Here is a 5526-nt window from a genome sequence, read left to right as displayed (position 1 = left end):
ATCGCTCCCATACAAACTTCAAATTGATTTTTAAATAGGTTCCCAGGCACCAGAATTCATGAAAATTTGGATTTCGGCTCAGTTTTGCATGCAGATTCAGAATATGGAATTATCTCAACACCGTTAAACAAGCCAATTAGCATTTAAGTTAAAATACACAAAAAAAAAAAAATCTTTGTTCGGGGCTCTACTTACCGTTAAAACGCTTGATGGAGCCCATGCGTGGGCTTGATCTTAATAATAAATCACCTTTGAGGGCGAATTGCTTGTTTTTAATTTCATCGAAGCTTATTTTTGAGCTGAACAGCATTCCGTACAGTGGTACAAGTGTACTTTGTGAACTGAAATTCGGTTAACTAAAAAATAGACACAGACACCGTTTTCAGCCAGGGGTTGTACAGACTGAACAAAACTTAACACTAGACAACGGACAGGACACATATTACGAGCACCAGTGGATACGAGGAAGAAAAATTTCATCACTCGGAGCAGGAATCAAACTTTAACCACATAGCTTGGTACGTTTATACGCTTAGTGACGCTAACCACACGGCCACTAGGCTCAACAAAAAATGTGGAACGCTTCACGATTTTGCGTGTCATCCTTGCGCAGGGGCCATGCTAATCTTCTCTGTATCGTTCCAATTTTAGTATATGTCCTGCCGAAGTTAGGACTTAAAAAATGTACTGTACATATTCATATTCCTTCGAAAAGCTGATCCCAAGTAACATTTTAAGTTTTAAAATGTTCTATAAGCAGTTTTCATGACAAATTTTATAAAACTGCTAATAAAGCTAACTATTCTATTACAACCTTCTGACAGCCGCTATAAGAACGCCTTTCGACCAAGTGGACCACACTTATTGAGGTTTTTAAAGAAATATTATGTGCAACAATAAGAACGCAACAAAACCAGCATGGTGTTCATTTTTGTTCGAACAACTTTGACGTTCAGCATTCATTAAATTGTACAAGAAAAGGTAAACAAACTGGCGTTCGCATCTAAACCATCATGGAATTGATGTTCCACGATAATTCCAAGCTGATATTTGTAATAATATGTGACTCTGGTGGTGGTTTCCGTAGTAAGAAAGGGTGTGAGAAACGAATTTTACCGTGAAAGTTGTAAAAATAGGTGCAAAAAACCAGCGCGCAGTTATTTGTTTGCAGAAAATTTTCATTCGAGAAAAACGAGAAATGATTTTTTTTTCTCCTGATCCCCCATAAACGGCCTTCCCGATTGTGCCTTTTTTTAGCCTGCAGTAATAAGGATGAAATTATCAAGGTATGTATCATTCTGACGAAATTATTGATTTTGCACTGGGAAAAAGTTACAAATTGCAATATGGCAGCAGCAGCTTCCCAGAAAAAAGTGCGTTTGACGATAAATCTATTAACTCTTTATCAGAGCCCGTATAAGTGTAATCGGTCGTGTTATTACCATATTAAGATTGTAATAAGCCGACTTTTGGTTTCCACTACTCTTTATGAGATGGCGCTCAGATCGACCATAAACAGCCTTTCACTAGGGTCGGCTATGAATGTCCAAAATATGCAAATAGTAGTATTTGAACGGCTTCAAATTGATCATATTTTATTGAAAGGACATTTATTTGAGATGAAATTTTAAAAAAAGGCGTATTATGAAACAACGAATGCTTCAATATCTTATGCATTTGAGTCATGGTTAGGGATGGAGGTAGTTTTAGCCACCTAATATGACATAGTGCATCTCCTGGCATGAAATCCACGCAGTGAATACTCCTGCAAGGTTCATTTTAAAGAGCTCTTGACAACCGCCATAAAACCTTTTATAAATTAAACAGGTTGCTTCATGATTGAGTCGTATGAAATTTTTTTCGTGCTTTATAGGACGCTTTTAGTATTCAATAAAACTTATACCGAGAGCATTATCGACGACCGTTATAAAACTCTCATAAAACTTAAATAAATTCAATCAGCTCTGAAAATGTTACTTGGGATGAAACCCAAACATGCTATTTTATCCGAGCTATTGGTTGGTTGGAGTTCAAGAGGGTCTCATGGAGATTTCAGCGTACGAAAGGTCTCAGGGGCATTGAATAAGTTCTCTCTTTCATCTTCGTTGAGTTCTCTTGTTTTCTTTAAGTTCTCTCTTTCTTCTTCTTCTTCTGTTTTATGGCTCTACGTTCGCATTGGAACGCCTGCCTCTCTTCAACTTAGTGTTCTTTGAGCACTTCGACAGTTACTAATTGAAGGGCTTTCACTGTCTGCCATTGCATGAATTTGTACATTGTAAAGCAAGGACAATAATACACTATGCCCAGGGAGTCGAGAGAATGTTCCCGACTGGAACGGGAATCGAACTTGCCGTCTTCGGATTGGCGATCCATAGCCTTAACCACTAGGCTAACTGGAGACCCCAAGTTCTCTCTTTCATCTTTGTTGAATTCTCTCCCTCTAATTTTTGTTGAGTTCTCTCTATCGCATCTTCGTCAAGTTCTTTTTCTTTCTCTAATTAGTGTTGAGTTCTCATCTTCTTTGAGTTCCCTATCTCGCATCATTATTGAGTTCTCTGTTTCTCATCTTCGATTGGATCTCTTTCATCCTGTATCTTCTTTGAGTTCTCTCTCGCAGCTTCATTGAGTCCTCGTTTTCATATTTTTGAGTTCCTCGTTTAGGTCTATCTTATTTTTGTTAAGTTCTATCTTATATCTTTGTTGAGTATTGAAATACACGTAAATAAAAACATAAATAAAACTTTGTTGAGTTCTCTCCCTCTAATCTTCGTATATTCTTCCAAGTTTCGTTGACTTCACTCTCATCTTCATTGAGTTCTCTTTCTAATATGCGTTGAGTTATTTCTCGTTGAACTGTATATCTCATATTCGTTGAGTTCTCTCGCTTATTTTCGTTAAGTTCACTCAGTTTAATTTGCATTGAGTTTGCTCTTTCACCTTTGTGGAATTCTCTCTCATTTTCATTTCGTTTTGTCCCTCTCATCGAAGAATTCACTATCATCTGCGTTGTGTTTTCTATGATCTACGTTGAGTTCCCTCTTTCATATTTTTATTAAGTTCTATTCAAATCTTCGTTTAGTTATCTCTAATTTTTATTGGGATCTCTTTCTTGTCTTCGTGGAGTTCTCTTTTTCTCATTCGTTAAATTCTCTCTCTTGAGTTCTGTCCCGTAACGTTGGTAGGTCACCTTACAATGGTGCGTTGCGGTGTAAGATCTACCACACCGAATTATGATCATGCTACATGATGTCTGAACACAAACAACAGCACAATCTTGATCAAATCGCTTCTCAGATTGTTCCAGTGCCATAGGCAGATGCCTTGCTACAATAGATGGTAGAACAAAATCATCATCATTATCATCCTCATCATGGAGCCTCGTAGCCGTGCGGTGAGGGTCACCAAGCTTCCAATCTTAGCATGTTATGGGGTGAGGGTTCGATTCCCGCTCCGGGCGATGAAACTTCTCGTGAGAATAGTTTCTTCTCTGAGGAACTTTTTGGCACAAGGGGGTCTGACGGTCGTCTCAGGGCGTTTCGAGGAGTTTCAAGGGGTACCAGGAGATCTGAGTGGTGTTTCAACGGGGTCTCAATGAGTTTTAGATAGTTCCAAGGAGTTTCAGGGGGTACCCGGAGATCTCAGGGGTGTTTCAAGAGGGTTCCAGGGGGTTTCAGGATCTACTGGTGCCTTTGAAATGTCCCTGAAAACCTCTGAAATTTTCCTGGAACCTCATGAGACCTTTTAAAGCGTTTCAAATACCCCCTAGACCCCTGTGACTCCACTAAACGCCCTGAGACAACCCTGAGACCCTCTGAATCGTTCCGGAGTCTCTCTGGAACACCCTGAGACCCTTTTATGTGTCCCTAAGGCCCCCAGGAATCCCCCTCAGACCCCTTGAAACGCCCTTGAGATCCCCCAAAGCGCCCTGAAATCGCTTATGTCTCCTGAAACCAATTGAAGCCTACAGAAACGCTCCTGAGATACCCTGAAGCTCCCCTGAGACCCCCTGGTGAGGGATGCCAGATGTTTTTTAACTGTAATCTTATACACATTTTGAAGTAGTTTTATCCCATAAAAAATAACAACCCCTTTTGCTCAAAAATCAGTATTTATTTATCAGTATATATGAAACGTATTCAGTCCCTGAACCCCCTCCAGAAAAGAGACTCACTTAAACCCTCCTGAGTTCTTATGTTACCTGGGATCTCCTTGAAGCTCCCTTGAGATCTCCTGGTACCTCCTAAATCTCCCTGAAACGCCCCTGAGATCCATACAGCGCCCCTGTGACCCCCTGTGAACCCCTGGACTCCCTTAAACCACCTGAGACGACTCTGCAATTTCCTTAAACGCCCCTGAGTTTGTTACCCTTTAAAATTCCTTGGGACCCTTAGAAACGTTATTGAGCTCAACAATTAACAATTTTTTGGTAACATCGCGGCCCTCTTGGACTGGCTTCACGGCCTACAGGGGGCCGAGGACCACCGGTTGGGAACCCGTGCGTGGTGTAGATACTATGATAATCGGAAGCGACCATGACCTGAATTGACCGGGGTCAGGTGGAATGTTACTTTTTCATGGCACCTGTTAACCTAACTATCTACTCCGTGGTTCTATCTTCCTTAGATGTAACTGTCCCACGCGCGCTTCCATTTTACCATAGAGGCCAATCTGGCAGTCCTGCGTATGCATCTTGTGTCGCGTATTTCAAAGCACATACGGTATGCGCTCGCAATTCATAGGCATAGCAGACTATAAGTACTTTCCAGCTCACGACGGTAGCACTTCGATCATTAAAACTGTAGATTGTAGGGCAAAGGATTAACCATCCTAGTGCATTTGGGTCATTTTTGACCGAAACCATTCACTACGTCAGCGAGCTGTTCCCAAGGTGATGTAATAGGAAAGATGTTAACCCTCTACTTCCTATGGTTGCTCTAGAGCACCATCGATCTTCGACGAACTAGGGACAAACGGAATTAGATGAGCATGGTGCAATAATTTTTATAATATGGTTGTAACCTCATAAGGTTAACCCAACTACCAACTACTTGTTTAACCCTAAAAGGGATACCTGGGGTCCATTGGACCCCAGGCACCTTTCAGAGCTCGTATTTGATGGAACACACTCAGCGAGGTGACAAAACTGAGGCCATGAAGGTATCCCTTTTAGGGTCAAATAGTGGAAAAATTGATTACCAATCAAAAATCTTTTGATTTACTACCATTTTTTTATTTCATTGATTTCGAAAAATTTAGCCAATTTGCAATAACTATTTCAAGCATTTTTTTTTCAGAAACGCTGTTTTGGCATAGATATAATTGTTCAAAGTCGTTGGAAGGAAAGAGTTAAGATACTTCCTAACCCATAATACTCGTTATGTACCACAATAATGAATCAATCCAGCTTGACTACCTGAACCAGAGCTATATATAATATTAAATAGTGTAAAATCGGACTGATTGGTTGTCGTCAGTTTTTCCAGGATGATGGCAGCAATCATCTGGAAAGGAGCTACTTCAACCCAC

General features: G+C 40.4%; 1 non-coding gene across 1 annotated transcript; it reads right to left on the bottom strand.

Moving 5' to 3' along the window:
- Positions 1–568: 568 nt before the first annotated feature.
- Positions 569–675, bottom strand: LOC115262974 (U6 spliceosomal RNA). Its single transcript, XR_003895519.2, has one exon. It is a non-coding gene; the product is annotated as a U6 spliceosomal RNA (small nuclear RNA).
- Positions 676–5526: the final 4851 nt, after the last annotated feature.

Source organism: Aedes albopictus, chromosome 3, assembly GCF_035046485.1.
Source record: "Aedes albopictus strain Foshan chromosome 3, AalbF5, whole genome shotgun sequence".
Lineage (NCBI taxonomy): Eukaryota > Metazoa > Arthropoda > Insecta > Diptera > Culicidae > Aedes > Aedes albopictus.
The sequence above is the reverse complement of the archived record's forward strand: the minus strand, read 5'-3'. Positions and strand labels throughout refer to the sequence as shown.